This window comes from Pristiophorus japonicus, chromosome 2 (assembly GCF_044704955.1).
Source record: "Pristiophorus japonicus isolate sPriJap1 chromosome 2, sPriJap1.hap1, whole genome shotgun sequence".
Classification (NCBI taxonomy): Eukaryota; Metazoa; Chordata; class Chondrichthyes; family Pristiophoridae; genus Pristiophorus; species Pristiophorus japonicus.
In genome coordinates this window covers 18,830,213-18,854,627 of record NC_091978.1, presented here as the reverse complement: position 1 = coordinate 18,854,627, position 24,415 = coordinate 18,830,213, and the positions used below count along the sequence as shown (strand labels likewise).

General features: G+C 49.9%; 1 protein-coding gene and 1 pseudogene across 3 annotated transcripts in view; one reads left to right on the top strand and one right to left on the bottom strand.

Moving 5' to 3' along the window:
- LOC139236178 (sperm flagellar protein 1-like) overlaps positions 1–24,415 on the top strand; it is a 321,238-nt gene that overhangs the window by 247,823 nt on the left and 49,000 nt on the right. The window lies entirely within an intron of this gene.
- LOC139251962 (U2 spliceosomal RNA) lies at positions 722–960 on the bottom strand (annotated as a pseudogene).

Here is a 24,415-nt window from a genome sequence, read left to right as displayed (position 1 = left end):
ACAACCGGCAGATTTAATATTAATTATGGATGCTTTTGTGAGTGAAGGTACCCCTGTCACGGCTCAACAAGTTAAGACCTGGACCAGCCAGGACCCGATATTATCGTTGGTAAAGGGTTGCATCCTCAAAGGGGTTGGTCTGCCATACCCAAGCAAATGTGCGAGGAGGCCAACCATACATTCATCGCAAGGACGAACTGTCTATTCAAGCAGATTTTTTTTTTTTTTTTGGAAATTCGTAGCCAATCGTTCCAATTCTTTGTCAAATCACAAACGCCAGAGGTCACCTTGGGCCCATTCAAGGATCACTCTGCGCCAATGCTCTTAGCCAAAAGGCCTAGAGCCACTACACCGTTCCTGGAAGTACTGCAATACCAGGTTCGTGCCATGGAGGTGGATGGGTCAGGACCCCCACACACCTCCGTGGAGGTGGATGGGTCAAGCCACCCCACCCACCTCCTATTTCCAAAAAAGCAAGCATATACCTTCCTGATCCAGGGAGAACCACCTTGGGGTTATGGTGGTTACTCCCCTGTCAGGTCAGTTACGCATGATCTTAGCCAAAAGGCCGACGAACTGTCTATTCAAGCAGATTTTTTTTTTTTTTTTTTGGAAATTCGTAGCCAATCGTTCCAATTCTTTGTCAAATCACAAACGCCAGAGGTCACCTTGCACACGCCAAGGATCACTCTGCACCAATGCTCTTAGCCAAAAGGCCTAGAGCCACTGCACCGTTCCTGGAAGTACTGCAATACCAGGTTCGTGCCATGGAGGTGGATGGGTCAGGTCCCCCACACACCTCCGTGGAGGTGGATGGGTCAAGCCACCCCACCCACCTCCTGTTTCCAAAAAAGCAAGCATATACCTTCCTGATCCAGGGAGAACCACCCGGAGGTCATGGTGGCTACTCCCCTGTCAGGTCAGTTACGCATGATCTTAGCCAAAAGGCCGAGAAGCGATTCAAGCAGATTGCATATTGTGGGGCAATCGTGTTGAAATGCCTAAGAAACAGAGAGAGAAGCTTGTGCGTGAGTTACACAGCACACATCCTGGTATAGTGATGATGAAGGCCATCATCAGGTCCCATGTATGGTAGCCAGCAATTAATTCTGAGCTGGAAGTATGCGTGCATCAGTGCAACACCTGCATGCAGCTCAGCAAAGCACCAGCGGAATCGCCGCTGAGTCTGTGGTCATGGCCATCCAAATCTTGGGCCAGGATCCATGTAGATTTTGCAGCTCCCTTCCTGGGTAAGATGTTTTTAGTGGTGGGGGATGCTTATTCGAAGTGGATAGAATGCATAATCATGTCATCCAGTACGTCCACAGCAACCATAGAGAATCTCATTGTCATGTTCGCGACACATGGTCTGCCTGAGATAGTGGTGAACGACAATGGGTGCTACACCAGTCAAGAGTTTATAAAACTTAACGGCATAAAACATGTAAAGTCAGCACCATTCAAGCCTGCGTCCAACGGGCAAGCAGAACATGCAATTCAAATTATCAAGCAAAGCATGAGAAGAGTAACCCAAGGGTCACTGCAGACCCGCTTGTCCTGCATACTGCTGAGTTACAGGACAAGACCCCACACACTCACAGGGGTCTCACCTGCTGAACTCATAATGAAAACAGGTCTTAAGACCAAGTTATCTCTTGTACACCTGGATTTAAGTAATCATGTTGAATACAGAAGATAGAGTCAACAAGGGTACCACGATCGTGCAACTGTATCATGCGAGATTTCTGTTAATGATCCTGTATGTGTGTTGAATTATGGTCAGGGTCCCAAATGGATCGCTGGTACGGTTATGGCTCAAGAAAGGGAAAACTTGCAGGGAACATTTGGATCAAACAAAGCTGAGGCACACAGATGAGCCAGAGTAGTCGGACGAAGAAACCGTCGACGACCAACCAACCTACCTGCAGTCTTCAGTGGATTCAAGGGTCATCAGTGAACCCGGAATTTTCATCACGGACTTGTTCAATAAAAATGGACTTGCAATTCCTGACATGGCCACTGCCACCCCCAACAAGTCAGCCATCCAGCCACCAGCCACAACAGACTCCGCACATTCACCCAAGGCCGGAATCGAACTGAGACGGTCAACCCAGGAGCGTAAAGCACAGGACCATCTCAACCTGTGAAAGATTGTGATAAGATCTCAGAGGAGGATATTGTCATGTATGTACATGCTGTTTGTAGCCACCAGATGGTGTCATTGTTGGAGGCCACTGAGCAGCACGCACATGATGCTGCTCTGGAATAAAAGGCCAGCCATTTTGCGAGTCAGGCGCTTTGGGACTAAATAAAGCACAGCCAAGGTTGTACCTTGCTTAGTTAAACAGTACTCAGTTTGAACCTTTATTGCATACATAGAAACATAGAAACATAGAAAATAGGTGCAGGAGTAGGCCATTCGGCCCTTCGAGCCTGCACCGCCATTCAATAAGATTATGGCTGATCACCCACCCAGCACCTCCCCCCACGCCCCCTCCACACTCCCCGACCCCCCCCCCTCAGCTGCAAGGACCACATCCAACTCCCTCCTGAACACATCCAATGAACTGGCATCAACAACTCTCCACGGCAGGGAACCCCACAGGCCAACAACTCCCCGAGTGAAGAAGTCTCTCCCAATCACAGCCCCAAACAGCCAACCCCCCATCCCAAGAGCGTGCCCCCCCCCGGCTCCGGACCCACCCAACACCGGAAACACTCCCCCCGCACCCAACCCGCCCCGTTCCGTCAGAATCCTTCCCAAATGTCGAACACCCCCGGATGTCGAGCCCCCAGCCCCGGCCACCCCGGAGCCACGCCCCCGCGACGCCAACCACACCACGTCCACCAACCGCCATCTGCGCAGTCAACCCATCCACCCCACTCTGAACACTCACCGCACCGAGGCACAGAGCCCCCAGGCCCACCCCTCCAACACACTTCGCACCCCCAGACCTCCGCTGCAATGTGGCCCCTCCTGTCCCCCGCCCTGGGTTTCTCCGCCCCTCACCTCCACCACTCTCCCCTCCATCCTCCGCCCCCGTCTCCCCTCAACTTCCCTCTGCCTCCCCGCATAGGCTCCCATCTTGGGGGCGGTAACCTTAATATAACAGGGAGGGAGTTCCAGGATTTTGACACAGTGACAATGAAGAAACGATTATTTATTTCCAAGTCAGGATGATTCGTAACTTGGAGGAGAACTTGCAGGTGATGGTGTTCCCATGCGCTGTCCTTGTCATTCTAGGTGGTAGAGGTCGCGGGTTTGGAAGTGCTGTCAAAGAAGCCTTGGCGAGATTAGCTACCTCTACACATCCTGGGGGTTCAAACTAGCGTATATGGCACAGTGCTACAGATGGTGGTGCCTTTACTCACCAGCTCATCGAGGAAACTTGCTCCGAATCCTAACCAGCAGTTTTGTTAGCTCAGAAGTATAGGCAACTTACTGAATGGTATCAGTGATAGAATCTGCAGAATTGGATCATCTTGTTTGAATACCGAAAGGAAACAGTTGAAGAATTATAGGGAAGTATCAGATGGAAGCGGAAGTAATTGAATAGCTCTTACAAGGATCCGGCAGAGCCACGATAGGCCGAATGGCCTCTTTCTGTGCTGTAAGATCCGATGAATGTTGTAGAATTCAAAAACCTACTAAACTGAAGGGAATACAAGCCAAGTTTATTCAACCTGTCCTCATAACTTAAGCCCTGGAATCATTCTGGTGAATCTGGGCTGTACCACCTTCAAGATCCTTTATTAGGTGCAGTGTCAACAAATTGAACGCAGTTCTCCAGATGGAAGGTGACCAAGCTCTATACAGCTGAAGCATAATTTGCTCCGATTTGTATCCCAGCCAACTTCAGATAAAGGCCAAACTTTCATTAGTTTTTTTGATTATCTTTTTGTAACTTTGCACTAACTCTTAGTGATTTGTATGCCTGGACACCCTCCTCCACATTTCCTAGTCTCTCACCATTACAATTTGTCTGTCTTGGCTCCAACAAGGATGAGCCCACAATAAATCCATCTTCCACAAGTTTTGCTCACTCACTCAATCTGTCTATGACCCTTTGTACCTTCCCCCATCTGCACAACTTATTGTGCCTCCTAACTTAGTATCATCTGCAATCTTGGATATAGAACTCTCTCTTCCTTCATTCAAATCATTGATATATATGGCAGCAATCGGAGGCCCCCAGTAAAGATCCCTGGGGAACACCACAAGTGTCACATCCTGCCGATCAGTGTAGATTACCTTTATTCCTACTCTTTGTCTCCTACGTCCTGTAACATACTTTCTTCAAGGGTTATTTGCTTAAGAATTCATACCAACACATCCAAGAACTAGTTGGATAATTAGCTGAAGGTTAAACATAGAAACATAGAAATTAGGTGCAGGAGCAAGCCATTCGGCCCTTCGAGCCTGCACCACCATTCAATAAGATCATGGCTGATCATTCAACCTCAGTACCCCTTTCCTGCTTTCTCTCCATACCCCTTGATCCCTTTGGCCGTAAGGGCCATATCTAACTCCCTTTTGAATATATCTAACTTTCACAGGTTAAAAACTCTCTGAGTGAAGAAGTTTCTCCTCATCTCGGTCCTAAATGGCTTACTCCTTATTCTTAGACTGTGACCCCCTGGTTCTGGAACTCCCCAGCAACGGGAACTGTTAAGTCCTGACTCTAATGTATTGACTTACACGAGACACATGCTGAAGTCAAGGTCACTCAGGACCTGCACCTTTAATTCCAGCTCTCCAGTGCTGCACTTGCCTGAGACCTCCCTTTATATACCTCAGTGGGACAGGTATGGAGTGTCTCCTGCAAGTGCACCCCTGGTGGTAAGGTATGCTTATTGTTACAAGTCATATCCAGTTACAGTCATGTAGAGCATGGTAAGATACAATTATATACAGTAATGTGAGATACATCACATCACCCTCCCCCAAGGTCTTATTGCCTTTATAGATTCAGTCTCTCAGGTGTTCTGCGCTCTCATGTGGAGCGTCTTAGTTGTGGTTCAGTTGTTTGCCTTGGTGCCTATGTTTCGTTCGGTGTGATTGCTGGTATCCCGCCTGGGCTGTCTGTTGAGACTGCCCTTTCCTCAGGTTGTTCCACCTGTCTGTCCACTAGGTGTGGTGTGAGTTCCACATTGTAGTCTGCCTCTGTTTCTTCAGTGTTATCAGTGAATCTACTTTTTACTTGGTCTACATGCCTCCGGCAGGTTTGGCCATTGTCCATTTGTACAACCAGTAGCCTGTTTCTCTCTTTGTCTGTTACTGTTCCTGCAAGCCATTTGGGATCCCGGCCATAGTTTAGCACAAACACTTTGTCCCCTATCTCATTCCACCTCCCCCACGAATTTCGGTCATGGTACTCAGTTAGCTTTTGACGCTTAGCCTTAACAATTTCATGCATGTCTGGGAGGATTAACGAGAGCCTGGTCTTTAAGGTTCGTTTCATCAATAGTTGCGTTGGGGGAACCCCAGTCAACGAATGCAGACGAGATCTGTATGCCAGCAGCAGTTGCGACAGGTGGCTCTGCAGCGTGGGACCTTGGATTCTGAGCATGCCTTGTTCATCCATTGGAGGCCGGCTTGAAAGATGCTGTTATACCGTGGTCAACTATAAAATCGTGAAATTCTGCGCTGGTGAAGCACGTACTATTATCACTGACCAATATGTCAGGAATGCCGTGCGTGCAAACATGGTTCTAAGGCTCTCCACAGTGGTGGAGGTGGTGCTCGAGTTTAAAATGGTGCACTCGATCCATTTTGAAAATGCATCAATGTTTACGAGAAACATTTTGCCCATGAATGGGCCCGCATAGTCTACATGCACCCGCGACCACGGTTTGGTGGGCCAAGGCCAGGGGTTTAGGAGGCCTCCCTGGGGGCATTACTGAGTTGGGCACAAATGGTGCACCGACGGACGCAGAGCTCCAAGTCCGCGTCAATGCCAGTCCACCAGACATGAGATCTGGCTATGGCCTTCATAAGGACAATCTCTGGGTGCTCGCGATGGAGCTCCCGGACAAAAGCCTCCCTGCCTCGAGGGCATAACTACTCGGCTGCCCCACATCAGGCAGTCTGCCTGTAGTGATAGTAAATGCATGCGCCTATGGAAGGATTTGACCTCCTCGGGGCAGGCATCGCGAGCCTCTGCCCAGTCACCGGTTAAAACGCATCTGTTAACTAGGGATAACGTGGGGTCGCTGGCGTCCAGGCTCTGATTTGGCGAGCCGTCATGGGCGAAACTGTGGATTCAAAGGCATCGATTGCCATAACCATCTCACAGTCCTGTGGTCGCCAGGGGTAGCCTGCTAAGCGCGTCAGCTCAGTTGGCTGTGCCTGGTCTGTGCCTTATCGTGTAGTCGTAAGCCGCCAGCATGAGTGCCCACTGCTGAATGCGCGCCAAGGCATTGGCATTGATTGCCTTGCACTCGGATAATAGGGACGTGAGGGGTTTGTGGTCGGTTTCTAACGCAAACTTGGCCCCGAAAAGGTATTGGTGCATCTTTTTGACACCGTACACGCACGCGAGCACCTCCTTCTCTACCATTCCGTACCCACGCTCCGCCCGCAAAAGTGACCTGGAGGCATAAGCAATGGGTTGCAATTTACCCGCATCATTGACGTGCTGTAAAACGCACCCGCCCACGTACGCTGACGCATCACACGTAAGGACTAATTTTTTACCTGGGTCAAAAAAGGCTAAAACATTCTTGGAACATAGAAGGTTGCGTGCCTTATTGAAGGCGCGTTCTTGGGCGTCTCCCCAAAACCAATCGCACCCCTTTCTGAGTAGCACGTGGAGAGGCTCCAGCAGTGTGCTCAAGTTCGGCATAAGGTTCCCAAAGTAATTGAGTAGCCCGGGAAAGACTCGCAGTTCCGAGACATTCCAGGGCCTGGGTGCCAGGCGAATCGCTTTGGTTTTGGATTCGGTTGGGTGGATTCCATCAGCGGCAATCCTTCTTACCAAAAATTCAACCTCAGGCACGAGAAACAGACACTTGGATTTCTTAACTCTTAGACCTACCCGATCCAATCGACTTAGTACTTCCTCAAGATTGCGGAGATGGGAGTCGGTGTCCCTGCCCGTGATAAGTATGTCATCTTGAAACACAACTGTCCCCGGGATGGACTTGAGCAGACTCTCCATGTTGTGCTGGAATATAGCAGCTGCCGATCTGATGCCGAATGGGCATCGATTGTACACAAAAAGGCCTCGATGTGTGTTGATGGTGATGAGTAGCTTAGACTCTTCGGTCAGTTCTTGCGTCATATACGCAGATGTGAGGTCAAGTTTCGAGAAAAGCTTTCCTCCAGCCAACGTGGCAAATAGGTCCTCCGCTCTGGGTATTGGTCCTGTAGGGAGACTCTGTTTATGGTGGACTTGTAATCTCCACAGATTCGCACGGATCCATCAGGCTTCATGATGGGGACGATGGAGCTTGCCCAGTCGCTGAATTCCACGGGAGAAATTATGCCTTCCCGCAGAAGCCGGTCCAGTTCGTTTTCAATCTTTTCCCTCATCACATAAGGCACAGCTCTAGCCTTGTGATGGGCCGGTCTGGCATTCTGTGTGATGTAGATTCTAACTTTAGCCCCTTTGAAGGTGCCCACACCTGGCTGAAAGAGATGTTCAAAACGGCTTAGAACTGTTGAGCAGGAGATCCGTTCCTCTGACGACATGGCGTGAACATCATCCCATTTCCAATTAAGTTCTGCTAGCCAGCTTCTCCCCAACAGGGCTGGGAGATCCCCGGGGACAATCCACAGGGAAAGTCGGTTCACCATCCCTTTGTGTGTGACTGAGAGCATGGCGCTGCCAAGGACTGGGACGATTTCTTTAGTATAGGTCCTTAGTTTGGTATCGATCTTTGCGAGTTTTAGTCTGTTGCTTTTGTGCGGCCACAGCTGTTCAAATTGTTGAACACTCATGAGGGATTGACTGGCCCCCGTGTCCAGTTCCATGTTGACGGGTATCCCATTGAGTAGAACCCTCATCATAATCGGAGGCGTCTTGGTGTAAGAACAGTGGACATTGATCATGTTAACCCGCTGTACCTCAGCGTCCCGTGCACTGTTCCAACCGTCTTCTGGTCCGCTTTCCGACCCTTCTGATTCGTATACCAGCCGAGCTGCTGTTTTTCTGCACATGAGAGCCAGATGCCCTGTGTAGTTGCAGTTTCTGCAAACGGCATGCTGAAATCGACACACCCTTGTTGAGTGCCTTCCCCCACATCTCCAACACAGACCGTTTCCATTGTTTCCGAAGGATGAGCTGCATCTGGCTGATCTCCCTTGAGCTTCTCTCAATCTGTTGTTGATTGCTCGCATTGTGGATTGATGAGGTGTGATCGGCCGTTCATGTGGCCCTTGATTTTGATGGTTTCTGGCGCCACTGTCTGCTGTTGAAGGCCTGCTCTCCTGCCTTTGTCTGTGTGTGGAGGTAGCGGTTTGTTTCACAATGTGAACCCCTTGATCCGATGCCTCTTTGGTTGTCGTACCCGAAGTATAGATCAGCCTCGTTTCTTCTTCGCCTGCCAAGAATATCTGTGCGACCAGTGCTGCTGCCTCTAGAGTCAAGTTCTTAGTCTCTATTAGCTTTCGGAATATGCCTGCATGGCCTATTCTTTCAATAAAAAAGTCTCTCAGTACTTCTCTCTTAGTTCATCGGGGAACTCACATGAACTAGCCAGCCTCCGAAGTTCCACCACGAAGTCGGGTATGCTTTGGCCCACACAGCGTCTGTAGTTGTAGAACCTGGGTCTGGCCATGTGGAGGCTGCTCGCTGGCTTCAGGTGGTCTCTCACCAGTGTGCTCAACTCCTCAAACGACTTGCTTTCTGGTTTCTTTCATTAAAGCGTATGTTTTCGAGCCACAGCTGGTCAAGAGATGGGCTCTTCTCTTGTCTGCCTTATCATGCCCAGCCAGTCTTTGGTCACAAAGCTTTGCTGGAGCCTTTCTATAAAGTCCTCCCAATTGTCTCCAGCATTGTATTTCTCATCTGAGCTGTTGGTAGCCATTCTGTGGATTCTGTGATCCCGTAACTCGTCGCCGCTGTTAAGTCCTGACTCTAATGTACTGACTTACACGAGACACATGCTGAAGTCAAGGTCACTCAGGACCTGCACCTTTAATTCACAGCTCTCCAGTGCTGCACTTGCCTGAGACCTCCCTTTATGTACCTCAGTGAGACAGGTATGGAGTGTCTCCTGCAAGTGCACCCCTGGTGGTAAGGTATGCTTATTGTTACAGCTCATATCCAGTTACAGTCATGTGTAGATACAGTAATTTGAGATACATGACAGGAACATTCTTCCTGCCTCTAGCCTATCCAATCCTGTCAGAATTTTATATGTTTCTATGAGATCACCTCTCATTCTTCTCAACTCTAGTGGATTCAAGCCCAGTTCATCCAGTCTCTCTTCATATGTCAGTCTCTCCTCATATTTCAGTCCTGCCATCCCGGGAATCAATCTGGTGAACCTTCGTTGTACTCCCTCAATAGCAAGAACGTCCTTCCTCAGATTAGGCGACCAAAACTGAACACAATATTCCAGGTATAGCCTCACCAAGACTCTGTACAATTGCAGTAAGACCTCCCTGCTCCCTCCTCAAATCCTCTAGCTATGAAGGCCAACATGCCATTTATCTTCTTCACTGCCTGCTGTACCTGCAAGCCAAACTTCAATGACTGATCTACCATGACACCCAGGTCTCGTTGCACCTCCCCCTTTTCCTAATCTGTCACCATTCAGATAATATTCTGTCTTCCTGTTTTTGCTACCAAAGTGGATAACCTCACATTTATCCACATTATACTGCATCTGCTATGCATTTGCCCATTCACCTCACCTGTCCAAGTCCCCCTACAACCTCTTAGCATCCTCCTCACAGCTCATACTGCCACCCAGCTTAGTGTCATCTGCAAACTTGGAGATATTATATTCAATTCCTTCATCCAAATCATTGATGTATATTGTAAATAGCTGGGGTCCCAGCACTGAACCATGCGGCACCCCACTGGTCACTGCCTGCCATTCTGAAAAGGACCTGTTAGTTCCGACTCTCTGCTTCCTGTCTGCCAACCAGTTCTCTACCCGGTCAATACATTACCCCAATACCATGTGCTTTAATTTTGCACACTAATCTCTTGTGTGGGATCTTGTCAAAAGCCTTTTGAAAGTTCAAATACACCACATCCACTGGTTCTCCCTTGTCCACTCTACTAGTTACATCCTCAAAAAAATTCTAGAAGATTTGTCTAGCATGATTTCCCTTTCATAAATCCATTGTGATTTGGACCAATCCTGTCACTGCTTTCCAAATGTGCTGCTATTTCATCTTTAATAATTGATTCCAACATTTTCCTCACCACCGATGTCAGGCTAACCGGGCTATAATTATCCGTTTTCTCTCTCCCTCCTTTTTAAAAAAGTGGTGTAACATTAGCTACCTTCCAGTCCATAGGACCTGATCCAGAGTCAATAGAATATTGGAAAATGATCACCAATGCATCCACTATTTCTCGGGCCACTTCCTTATGTACTCTGGGATGCAGCCTATCAGCCTTCAAATCCCATCAATTTCCCGCACACAATTTCCTGACTAATAAGGAATTCCTTCAGTTCCTCTTTTTCGCTACACCCTCGAACCCCTTATTTGTGTCTTCCTTAGTGAAGACAGATCCAAAATATTTGTTCAATTGGTCTGCCATTTCTTTTTCATCATTATAAATTCACTTGATTCTGTCTGCAAAGGACCTACGTTGGTCTTCGCTAATCTCCTTTTCTCTTCACATAGCTATAGAAGCTTTTGCAGTAAGTTTTTATGTTCCCTGCAAGCTTACTCTCATACTCTATTTTCCCCCTCCTAATTAAACCCTTTGTCCTCCTCTGCTGAATTCTAAATTTCTCCCAGTCCTCAGGTTTTGCTGCTTTTTCTGGCCAATTTATATGTCTCTTCCTTGGATTTAACACTATCCCTAATTTCCCTTGTTAGCCACTGTTGAGCTATCTTCCCCTTTTTATTTTTACTCCAGACAGGGATATACAATTGTTGAAGTTCATCCATGTAATCTACAAATGTCTTCCATTACCTAGCCACTGTCAACCCTTTAAGTATCATTTGCCAGTCTATGCTAGCCAATTCACGTCTCATACCATCAAAGTTACCTTTCCTTAAGTTCAGGACCCTAGTCTCTGAATTAACACTCACACTACACATTACCAGTTCATCCAACAGGCTCACAACCACCTGACACATCGTGGATTCCCCCGAACCCAACTGGCTGGGGTTTTATTGAGTTTTGTGAGCATCATGTGACTGGCTAAGCCACTCCCAACTCAACTGCTCTGCAAACCTGTGAGCATACTCATAGGTGCATACATTACACCTCCCAAATAATTAACTTTGTAATCCGCCCCTCCCTGATCTCTTCAAGGAAGAACGACATGTCAACTAATGGCTTGTAAGAAGGTGTAACCCCTGCTCTCATGGATAATGACCCTGCTAAGAGTGACCTAAGCAGCAGCAGAGGAATGCTACAATGAGATAGATACCTCTACCGGAGTGGTCATCAAAAAGGACTATCAGAGCACAACTGATTGCTGAAGCCTTCTCTTCTGTTTAACATAGTCTACCTTTGTCACCACTGTCGTACCTCCTGCTTCCTAACCATCAAGTAAAGGACTAATCCTTCAACCTCGTGTCCATCTTAGAAGTTAAAACACATCAGACTTCTTTCCCCCTACATGATAATATCAATAATAATCAGCTGATTGAATAAGTCAGCACCAAATAAGTGCCCCTTTACCTATCTGACTCCAACCTCCACGAATAAGAGAGCACGAAATAAGTGTGCATTCTATTTTAATACAACAAGTGAGCAGAAATCCAACATTTCCTAGCACTGCACTTCCCCTGGGTGGCTAAACATGCTTCCTCCTATTCCGGTGCTTCTCCTAAGCACAGCCTGAGGACCTACATCGATAGATGGTTGATAGTTCATGTCCTCCAGAGGACTATGGGGACAGAGAGTGTTGCCTTCCACATGTCACTGTCTTGGGGAGTGTGGTGTATGTAGCACTCAAATCACTGACTCTACACGGTCTGGTGTGGTAGTAACTGCTGTGACCTTGGTCCTTTATTGTATAACTCCAGAGTGCCTTCCAGGTGTGGTGGGCAGCCTTTTATACTCTGTCTTGCAGGTACTTCCAGGTCTCCCACCACAGTGCCCTCTGTGGCGCACCATTGTACTTATACATTTATGTACCTGGACAATACATATCATCTCACTCAACCCCCAGTTCCAAAAGTCATTGCCGGAAACCTCAGCCTTGTTCATCCTGGTTGGTTTGTGAGTGTGAGTCCATGACCATCCACTTCCCCCCCCCATGTGAAGATAATGCTTGTGATCCGGGGCAAGCATGTGGTATGCAGTCCTTACATGGGTGATGAAGTACACGAGTATAACCTCCAACAGACTATAGGTATACATGGACAGTACATTTGTATGGTACATATGATATGTGGTACAGATGTTATATCAAAAGGTTGCAGGTACACTAACAGTTATTTAATCCCAGCTCCGCTGGGTGAGGTATAGTGGCAGTGTACTGCCCCTTTCTGCCCCAGGTAATGGGCTGCGCTGAGACAGGGTATCGCAACTAGTGCATTGCCTCTGTTCTCAGTGGTCACCTTGGCGGCTTATCTGCAGCTGCCTACCCTTGCATGAATCAAGTAAAATCGAAAATCGCACTGGCCCCTAAGGCATGTTAGTCACGGATCCATTGGCCCTTTTACTTGTGCCTCATGGTATTAACTCTTTTCATATTATTTTCATCATTTTAAACACAGTAACCATTCAGCATCAAAATATCACTTCTTATCCTAAATCACTACATCATACAAATCACATGACACATTTAGACTCGCTCTTGCCTTACAAAAGTCTTTTTGTGGGGACCGCCAATGGTGTAAGGCCCTTTTAAGGCTCCCGGGTGCATTTCCCTTTTAAGACGCCATCTTGTGGTTCCCACGAGGCTTCCCTTGGGCGCCGCCATTTTAGTTGTACTGCTTGCCTTTGTTCTTTGCAGAGCTCTGCTGCCACCATCTTGAGCTCGCTGGCCAGCCGTTTTACTCTCTGGATTTGAAGAAATAACAAAGAAAGAGGAAAGAAAACAGCCAAAACAACCCGATCTTGAAACTGGCTCTTTGAATTTGATCCATTGTAGCCCCTGTAAGCACAGCCTCCGTGATTTCTGCCGTATCCTCTGCTCTGGCCCCTGCATCTACTCTGACTCCTGCACCCACCCGAGTAATCGCGTTCTCCTGAGTCGTACCTGCCGCCTCCGTAGCCTCCGCCGCCGCTGCAGTCTCCGCTCCTGCCGCTGGTGCCACCTCTCCTGTAGCCGCCATGGCCGCCCCCACCGCCGCCGCTGTCCCGGCCTCCACCGTAGCCGTGACCACCGCCCGACTCTTCCCCTGGACTTGTCAGCCATTGATGGGCCTCCCGTTCATCGCCCGCAGCACGTCGCCAGCTCGCACCTCAGCGATCGGCCCGTCTGTGAAACACTGCTCTTCCAGGGTTGGGGCTGCAGGGTTGCTGTCGCCTGTGAAATTTGGACTGCCGATGACCTGCTTATTTCTTCTCCAGCTCGCTCGCCGCTGCTCTTTGAGAACCCGGGGGACAGCGGTCTGTGGAGGAATGAAGTCTTCCCAGCTCCCACGGACCTTTCCCATCCATCTTCTGCCGAGGAGCGTCGGTCCATCGCCTGCAATGACCCACAAAGGTAAACCGTGCGTCTCGCCCCCGTGAGATACCTGCACATCCGCTCTGCCAAGAACAAGTATCAGTTCTTTGGTGTAAGTACGCAGCTTCGCCGTGACCGGGACCGGCTTGGGTCGTGCAGCTGGGTTAACCCATAGTTTTTCAAAAGTTTCCTGAATCATCAACGATGGACCCGATCCAGTATCTATTTCCATACTCATTGGGACTCCGTTAATCTTGACCTCCATAATCACCGGGGCCGAACCGTCGGTGTGCCTATACAGTCCAAGCAACGCCTCGTCCTCTTCTGCCTGCTCCTCCCTGGAAAATGGATCCTCGGGACACTCTGCCATCTCCTCATACACACGATGAGTCAGGTGTCTTTTACACATACGCTGAAGATGGCCTTTCGTGTGGCAGGTATTGCACATATACTCCGCAAACCTGCACCGGTGAGCCCCATGGCTTCCTCCGCAGCGCCAGCATGGTGCTACTCGATTAGCCGCCCTCAGCGGACTCTGAGTTCCAGGACCACGAGGTCCATGCTCTCTGCCCTGGACAGAGCCACGTTCTGCAGTTTTGTCCATGGCGGGAGCTATCCTGTGGACAGTGCCTGCCAGGTTCGAGATCGTGTGGATCATCTGCTTGGTGCTGCAAGTCGAGGTCATAAACGCCCGGCTGATGGTGATGGCTTGCTTCTGGGTGACTGTAGGTTCAGTGGATAGCAACCTGTGAAGGAGACCCTCATGGCCAATCCCCAACAAAGACGTCTCGGAACGCTTCGTCAAGGTGTGTGCCAAAATCACATGGCGCCGCGAGTCTCCTGAGCTCCGCAGCATATTTGGTGACATCCTGGCCCTCAGGTCTGCAGTGGTGGTAGAATTTGTGAGGGAGCTCTCCTTCGGTTTAAGTTGGTCACGAATGAGTGCAACCAGCTCCTCATATGACTTGTCCCTGGCGCTTCCGGGTGCCAGCAAATCCCTGACGAGACAGTAAACCTCTGCTGGAATGTAATATCACCTTACGCTTCTCTCTCAGTGCATCCGTGTGCCCCGTCCGGTCGTTTGCTGTGAAGTAGTACTCGAGCCTTTCCGTAAAAGCCTCCCAATCCTTTCCCACCATAAAATCCTTTAACGATCCCAGAGTAGCCATGGTTGCGTGATGCGTGAAGTTCGTCCGTGTCCTCATTGCCAATGTGGTGTATGTAGCACTCAAATCACTGACTCCATACAGTCGTAACTGCTGTGACCTTGATCCTTTATTGTATAACTCCAGAGTGCCCTTCAAGTGTGGTGGGTAGCCTTTTATACTCTGTCTTGCAGGTACTTCCAGGTCTCCCATTACAGCGCCCTCTGTGGCGCACCATTGTACTTATACATTTATGTACCTGGACAATACATATCAGGGAGGAGGCACTGAAGCACCTGATATGTGCTGCTGTCCTGAGAAGTGACAGAGTGAAGTTGGTCAATTCTAGCTGTTGCCATTTCTGCATCTATGGCCCCACTGATCAGCTTTTTAGGTCAGAGCACTGATCAGTAGTCGTCCTGGTCCAATAGTAGCTATGTCTTCCTGAAAGTCCTGAGAGGCAGCAATATGCACTCCAGCTGCCAGAGTTCGAAAGCCAGTAAGCAAGGTATTGTACTGCCCGTTCTGTCCCCGCTTCTGTCAGTGGAGATCTAGGTACAAATGATTCCTGGCCGCTTATTAGATGAGGATCTCCTGCAGATTTCAGTGAGGCTGCCACATGCTCCACTGATATCTGCAATGGAAAAAAGAAAACATCTGCTAGTTATAAATGTAGAATGGAGGGTCACAGCAGTCAGTCGCTGCACATCCTCAGAGACTGATCTCAGAGCCTGCACTGAATGTGTTATGTTCCTTGAGCATCCATCTTTTCGGGTGAGCACCTGTAAGTTCTGGGTCCCACAACTCCAAAGCCATAGGCAGACTTCTCGTTGGCCTCCACCGGAAAGGAATACATCCTCACCCACTGCACACTTCCACAATTCTCTTGTGCTCTGTGAACTACCCAGTGCCGCTCTAACATTATTTAATTCCTGCCCAGATGAAAACATCTGAGCTGGTACATGGTGAAGAAAAAGCACGAGACAGAGGGAGTGAGATCAGAGGCTTTGTGACAGAGGAATATGGGGCAGAAGGTGGTTGCAGGAACTCCTTGTTGCACTTGATCCTGATTTCCTCTCCATCATCCTCTTCTCCTTCATAATCTATGAGGAAGCAGTTCCGTCTCCTCTTCCTCTAACTCTCCCTAATCATCATCATCGAAGTTCGATGTCCGATCCATTGACTCCCACTGCTGTGGTGGATCTGTGGAAAAGGAGAGTACAAGCTAAGAATGAGTGAGTATTAGCCCTTTTGAGATTAAAGAGATGAAGGGGCCGAAATTCAGCACCAGGGAAGGACCGTTACCGTGGGTTTTTGGCAGCCATTCTGCAAAATCAACTGGCCGCCGCATTCCGGTCGATTGGCCCCCCCACGACGCATATTCAGCGCGGGGGTTTTTTGGGCAGTGTGCACTTCCGCCGCAAGCCGCTGACTTCCACCACGGTATGGGGCTTGCGGCCGTACTGAGGTCATCAGGGTGCGTGCCGCTGCTACGTGGCCACGCCACCCAAATTCACTATAAAAAAACAGAGCTTTTTTTCTCACGGTGCACCTGCCAGCTCTTTGGATCAGAGCACCTTGCCGTGCTACTTGGCACCACTGGAGGAGGAGAACGGAGGATTACCGCGATCGGGTATTTTTGGCCATAACTTTTGCTGTTGCTTTTTGTGCATTTGTTAAAGCTGCAAGTACTGTTCATAAGTTTTGGAGAGTTTTGAAGACTTTTTAATGGAGGCCTGCAGGCCTCATTCTCTGCTCCACAGAGGCCTGCTTGTCAGGGTCCAGCCTTCACACAGAATGGGCTCGGTGTTGGCAGGGGAACGCCTTGTCCATCATGTGAGACACAGGAGAAGGCCGCGCAGTCATCAACGGGCACAGAGGCTGCGGGCAAGAGAGGCCGCAGACCTTCACGTAGAGAGGGTGGCCAGGAGGGAGATGGCGTGAGGAGAGGGGTCAGGTACGCTGACTCCCCGCCACATACTGGGCCAGGAGCCTTTCCAGCAGCAGCCTGTACAGGCTCTGGAATATGAGGAGGAATAGGGAGAAGGCGATAAGCCAGCTGCAATGGGAAGTGTCCAGCACAGACCTGGGAGAAGGAGGCCCTACCATCAAACGGGTGTACCAACATTAGTTCTCCTTCCTGGAGCTCAGTGATGAGCAATGTTTGAGAAGGCTCAGATTTAGAAAGGACGTACTAGAAACATAGAAACAAAGAAAATAGGTGCAGGAGTAGGCCATTCGGCACTTCGAGCCTGCACCACCATTCAATGACTTCATGGCTGAACATGCAACTTCAGTACCCCATTCCTGCTTTCTCGCCATACCCCTTGATCCCCCTAGTAGTAAGGACTACATCTAACTCCTTTTTGAATATATTTAGTGAATTGGCCTCAACAACTTTCTGTGGTAGAGAATTCCGCAGGTTCACCACTCTCTGGGTGAAGAAGTTTCTCCTCATCTCGGTCCTAAATGGCTTACCCCTTATCCTTAGACTGTGACCCCTGGTTCTGGACTTCCCCAACATTGGGAACATTCTTCCTGCATCTAACCTGTCTAAACCCGTCAGAATTTTAAACGTTTCTATGAGGTCCCCTCTCATTCTTCTGAACTCCAGTGAATACAAGCCCAGTTGATCCAGTCTTTCTTGATAGGTCAGTCCCGCCATCCCGGGAATCAGTCTGGTGAGCCTTCACTGTACTCCTTGAGGGAGCTGTGCAATGTACTGCGTCAAGACCTCCAGTCTCATACAAGGCTCAGGGCAGCTCTGACCGTTGAGACCAAGGTCACCATAGCTCTGAACTTTTATGCTACGGGGTCTTTCCAGTCTGCGACTGCAGACATCGGCAACATCTCCCGATTCTCTGCCCATCGCTCCATCCGTCAGGTCTCTGTATAGGAGAAGAATGGACTATATCTCCTTCCCAAAGACCAGGGAGCAGCAGGTCGAGCGGCAGGTCGGATTTGTCCGGATTGCAAGGTTCCCCAGGATGCAGGGTGCCATCGATTGCACTCACATTGGCCTGAGGGCGCCCCAACAACATCCCAAACTCTTTATCAACAGAAAGGGATTCCACTCCCTAAATGTGCAGCTGGTGTGCGACCACCAGCATAGGATCCTGGCACTTGATGCCGGGTATCCAGGCAGCAGCCATGATTCATTCATTCTGCGCCAGACCAGTGAGCTCACCCTGTTCACTGGCCCAAATCAGGATTGTGGATGGCTGCTTGACGACAAGGGATATTCCTTGTCCACTTGGCTCTTGACGCCACTACGGAACCCCAGGACAGCGGCCGAGCATGCCTACAATCACGCTCATTCTGGGACCAGTTGCATCATCGAGCAGTGCATTGGGATCCTCAAGCAGAGGTTCCGTTGCCTGGACAGCTCTGGTGGTGCCTTGCAGTACTCTCTTCAACAGGTCTCCATATTCGTGGTGGTCTGCTGCATGCTGCACAACATGGCTGTCATGAGGGGCCAGCCGCTGGAGGTTGAGCCAGCAGTACCGCCTGATGAGGAGGAGGCGCAGGTGGAGGAGAAGGCACAGGAGGAGGAGGATCCCCGTCGCCACCCAGCCAGGAGGAGTCGTCGCCGTCGCAACCCTGCAAGGGAGGTGCAGACATGTCTCATTGCTGCTCGATTCCCCATATGACCCTTCAGCTCCTATTTTCCATGGCCATCCCAATGAGTGCCTTCACACAGAATTGCCCATTCTCAAATGATACACCTGCCCAGATATAAGTGCAAAAAATAAAGATTTATGACATAATCCAAGTCAGTGCAAAAAGACAACACAAAAAAAAGTACACGAAACTTACACAAAAACATCATTTCTCACTCTTGTGCATTTCTTTATAACCTCTTATGCATGCCTATCCTGCTACTACGCCTAAGTGTCTCCCCTGTGGCTGCATCATGGGTCTGGGTAGGCTGCTTTGTTTCTTGTCTGAACGCTACAGATGTCCTTCTCGGATGCCCTCGAGCAGCTTTGGCCCTAGAAGGGCCAGGTGCAGACCGATCACCACCTTCCTGGGAGGGTTCAGTCTGGCTTGGCTCGGGCGAGGCCATGCATGGAGGCACTAGTGGAGTGGCAGGTCTGGGGCCAGGAATGGTGTGATTCTGAGAGAGCACATCATCAGGATCCTGGTCCGAGGAGCCTGAGTCACTCATTGGGAGTGGCACATTACCACCACCACCAAGCTGAGGGAGGTCAGGTCGGTAATGTGGCGCGACACCGGAAGGTCCTCCGTGGCACGTGTTGGACCCAGCCGTGAACGCAATACTGTGGTGTTGGGTGGCATCGAGCTGAGATTGCATCAGAGCAGCCAGAATCTCAAATCCACCAGAGATGGCAGCTGTTTGACGCTCCATTGCAGCAGTAAAACGCTCTGTAGCCTGTTGCCCAGAATGCAAAAGAGCATTCTGAGCTTCCAGGGCCGCAGACATCCTCTCCAATCCAGCACCGATGCGCTCCTTCCCTCGCGCCTGTGTTGAAATGGCAGCTGCCACATCACCTGCAGGTTGTAGCATCACAGCTTGTAAGGGGAGTTTGGGGTGTGGGTTCGAATTCACACTCCCCTTGGGTTCTGTACGTGCGATTTATGAGGGTGGGTGAGTAATGAGGCACCAGACACAGTGGGTAAGAGTACAAAATGGCTAATGCTGTTGATTTAGAATAGCAAACACAAAGATAGAAGGCATAGAAAGAGGTCATAAAATGGCAATAATGGCAAAATCTCATTCAACAACCCGAAAGATCTCGCAACAGGGAAGGGTAAAACAAGAGGTTAAAACATTCCACTCACACACAACCACACCTCCCACTCCCACCCTTCCTACCAATTCCTATCCTAAATTGAGTCTGTGAGGGGGTTTGGACTATACTCACAATCCTATCAACTCCGGGGTTCTGGGGGCACTTATTTCAGCTCGGGGTCCCTCTGGGGTGGGTTTTATGTTGTTGTTCGGTTTTCCTTCTCGATGTTGCGTCGGTTTCTTCGATCTGCCTCTCGGTTATCGTCAGACTACAGCTGTGAATCCAGGTTATTGAACCAGGTGTCCAGCTCTGCACAGCTCTGCGTGTCCCAGCCTGATGCTTCGGCTATTCTCACCCTGTCCAGTGTGTTCAGGGCTAACAGCAGCACCTGCTGCCACTTGCCAACCAGGAGGTTGGCTCGTGGGTTTTTAATCTCGACCAAAATCAAAGTTTGCAAAACTCTCGAACTCCTTTTTGGTCCACAACTCCCTTTTTCCACAACTCCTTTTCTCCACAACTGTCTTTCTCCACACCTGTTTTCTCCACAAAAGTCTTTTCTCCACAACACTTTTCTCCACAACTGTTTTTCTGGTGGTTCTGTGTCCTATATTTGTATTCAATTCAGTTCTGATTTTTTCACGCTCAAACCCAGTGGGTGGTCCATTGTGTAAGTTTGGGCGGGGAGATAGCTTTGAATATTTAATCAGAAGATGTCACAGGTACACGCAGGTGTGAGGACCAGGGTATTGTTTCTGTGCACATAGGTGCCTGAACGTCTGTGGGTCCTTTGTGAAAGTCCTGGGAGTCAGTGGGCCATTCCTGCAGTGATTCATAGTTTTGATTCAGAGCTATTGTCCATATTAATTAGCTAGATGATGGCCCACATTCGTAGTTTGATTTGGGGGGGAAGTCATTTTCAAACTGGGCCGGGGAGTCCTTATTGGTTGAAGATTTCCCCATTTCAGGCCCGACTCGACCCCTGATTGGCCTGCCAGAATGCACTTTTCCCCCATTGGCCAGTTCCTCTGTCTCGCTTGTGAGCCAGACTCCACAATGTCTGTAACCGCCCACACGTTTTCCCAGCCTGCTTTTACTTGGCCAAAAATGTTCATTTAGTGTATGGAACGATCCCATGTTAGTTTTCTTGTCATTACGGTGTTTCAAATGCGGCTGTAGATTTTCGACCCTCACATTCCCCCATTAAAACACTCTGTCTCAGGGTGTTTTCAGAATGTAGAGCAAAACCTTTTCCCTCTCACAGAGCCAATCTTCCCCAAATCTTACCTAAACCCACGATACACATTAAAATACACCAATGGTATTCACACATTTGGAATCAATACAATACTGAAAATGTAAAATCTCAACCAATACCCTTCACCAAAATCGTAATAGCACATAATATCACACATCATAGTATTACACTGGTTTTTTTGTTGTTGTAGGGTGAAGTAATGTTTCTGGGATTTTGTACTGCTTTGAACAGATCTGTCAGGTGCTCTGGTAAAAAAAAATGGAATGTGTATCCGAAATGTGCTACATAATTGTCCATGCTATTAATCATTGATGCCCCGGTGTTGAAACCGGTAAAAACATAATTCCAGATCCCTCTTCTGTTTCTTTTCGGTTTATTGTTGTCTCTGGGTTGTAGACTGTACAGCAAAGTCTTATTCAAATAGCCAAAATCGAGCTCGTAGAGTGTCCTGAACATTTCTCGAAGGAGACCCTGGTAGAGGCATTCTGTCTCTTTTGGGCACCACTCAGGTAGGTGCACCTCGGTAAGGTTTAGTGTGATGGATGCCACGGCGTAGTGGACCCCCCGGTATAGCAGCTTGTCCGTGGGACCAAAACCAAACCGTTCTCTGGTTCCTGGGTGGTGGTCAGGCATCTGTCCGTGTCACTTGGTTCGGTCGGGGCTGTGGGCAGGGGCTGTCTGGGGTGTGCACTTAACTCAGTGGCGTGGATGTAGCTGGGGTGGCTTACTATGCATGCGACCATGCTCCAGTCCCATCCCATCCCCTCCCCTTCATCCCGCCACTGTCGGGAGAACACTATGGAGATGCCTGCCGGGCATACCTTCTCTGATCCCCACCTACACACATACACTCCCAACTCCACTTCCCACCATTTATCCCAACACACACTCACTCCCCCGCCCCCGGGTGCCCGTGATGGTCCGGTAGGTGCTGTTGTCCAGTCTCTCTTCCAATCTGCTGTCGGGTTTTCCATGCCCTTGCTCAGCTTCCTGAGCCACCACCATCTTCCCACCGGGATGTGCCCCTTACAGGTCAGGCGAACCCTCTTCCCAACTACTACCCTAACCCGGGATACGGTCACCTCAATGCTGAGGCAGGAGACTGATGCTTCCCCATACGTGAGCCCGGGGTGGCTGGAGTATCTAGTGGAATTGGACCCCACCCACCCTGGCCACCTTCCCCTATGGGTGATGGTTGGTGCCTGCCCCTCTGAGCATCCAAAAATAATGGCTTCTTCAGTCTCTCCCCAGTAGCCAATGCACATTCTGATGTAGGTGCACATGAGCAGGATTTTCCTCATCTACAGTTCCTCTTCTGAAAGACAAAATCTCATTTGGTTCAAAGACCCAGAGCCCCCTGGCTCGTCCCTCCCCCATTTTCCCCTCTGTCTGCACCTCACAGTACCCCTGCACGGTTTAAACTGTGTGTGCTTATTTTTGCTGTGGCTGTCAAGGCATTTCAACTAATTGGTCTAACCGCAAACCGCACCAAACCCTTAAAAAGGGTCAAGAGGTTTCAGGCTCCTCCATCCTATTGGCTCAAAAGCCTCACTGTTACACTCCTTATATTGCAGAGGCCACCTGAGCCCCACTACACGAGAGAAAACTTTATATATATCTGTACACACCTACTGCTCTCCTTTTTAACCTGCTTCCCGGGTGGCTGTGCTAATCTCTGGAACGCTCCTTGGTTTTCCTTTTATGCGGGGGAATGTAGAGGGAGACCACCTCTCCTTTGGCCTCTTGGGCCGGATCAACCGCCGCGGCCCCTCTGACTCTCCTGCCAAGGTGTCCCCCGAGCTTCGGGTGGTGCTTACTGGGCTGGTACAGCCCCTCACCCCCTCCAGGGATGGCTCACTGCCCTCGGGAGCAACGAAAATTCCCCCGGCAGGCTCCTCCCTGCTGGGGACTCCCGTATCCTCTTGGGGCTTTGGGTTGTACAAGGCTTCCACCTGAAACCACTCGCAGCTGATACTCCCACAGCGTTTCCTCTGTTCTTCTAGGGACCACTCACTACTGGGACCCGCCGTCACCCTCTCTCCTGCAGGCTCTGGGCTGTCTGCACCGAAGGCTAGGCTAGCCCCGACAGGCTCCTCACTGTCGGCAGCCCCTTCCTCCGGTATAACCCCTTCCCCTTCAGGAGACCTTGGCTGCGGGGTCACGTCCAGTGACTGGCTGCCTGCCCTGCGCGGCCCTTTTCCCCTACTATCTCTCAGGAAAGTAAAACCGGCTGTGGGTAGTTTGTACCTGTGAAGCAACTCACTGCTCCTTGTGGTGGGATCGGTGGGGCTGCAGTGGTGGGCTGGGGGCCTGGGCTTTCCGTTGGGATGATCCCTCCGGGCTGTTCTTTCCCACGAGGTTTTGCCTTGTTGGGTTTAAACAGTTTACATTGGTTGATGTGAAACCATTTAACCCGGCGGGGCACCTTGACCTTGTATACCATGTGGCTTGCCTTGTCGACAATGCTGTAAGGCCCCATGTATAGTGGCTCAAAGACTCCCACCCTGGCAAAGTTGCAGACCATGTCCTGGTTCCCCACCTGCCAATCATGCTGTTTGCTCGGTTCCAGCAGCAATCGGTTATTCACCTCGATTACCTGACCTTCCGTCAGGTCCGGGGCAAGTACATGGGTGGGAGTTCACATGGCTCTTCCAGTCATGAGCTCGTATGGGGAATACCCCGTGCTTTTCGACTGGCTGGCCCGGATCCCCATCAAAACCAGGGGCAACCTCTCTACCCACCTCTGCGGGGAATCCCCAGTCTCCTTCCTGAGTTTTTCTTTCAAGGTCCTATTCATACGCTCCACTAACCCCGAGGACTGGGGGTTGTAGGCAACATGCCACTTCCCCTCAATCCTCAGCACCTTAAGGGTTGCCTGCATGACCTGTCCCGTGAAGTGGCTCCCCCGGTCGGACTCCATCTGGAGAACACCTCCCTAACCAATATCCTGGCGGTCCCCGCTGCTGTGGCTGTTCGGCAAGGGAAGGCTTCAACCAAATTTGTGAAAGTGTCCACCAAAACCAGGCAGTACCGGTAGCCTCCCTTAGCCACAGGTAAGGGCCCTATGTAATCGATTTGTATCGATTGCCATGATCCCTCTACCCTCCTTGCGTGTCCTAGAGACACCTTTCTTTTCTGGGGATCTGGATTATTGGTTGCAGAGACAAGAAAGTTCGCACAAAATTCACGAGTGTCTTCCCGGAGCTGGGGCCACCACCCGACCTGTTCCACCCGTTGCCAGGTGACTTCCGGTCCGGGGTGTCCAGCTCCAGGGCCTGCGTGGGCCAGCTGAAGGAACTCCCTCTGGTGCTGCTGGGGCACTATCCACTGCTCTCCTTTAATACATAAGAACATAAGAACATAAGAATTAGGAACAGGAGTAGGCCATCTAGCCCCTCGAGCCTGCTCCGCCATTCAACAAGATCATGGCTGATCTGGCCGTGGACTCAGCTCCACTTACCCGCGCTCTCCCCGTAACCCTTAATTCCCTTATTGGTTAA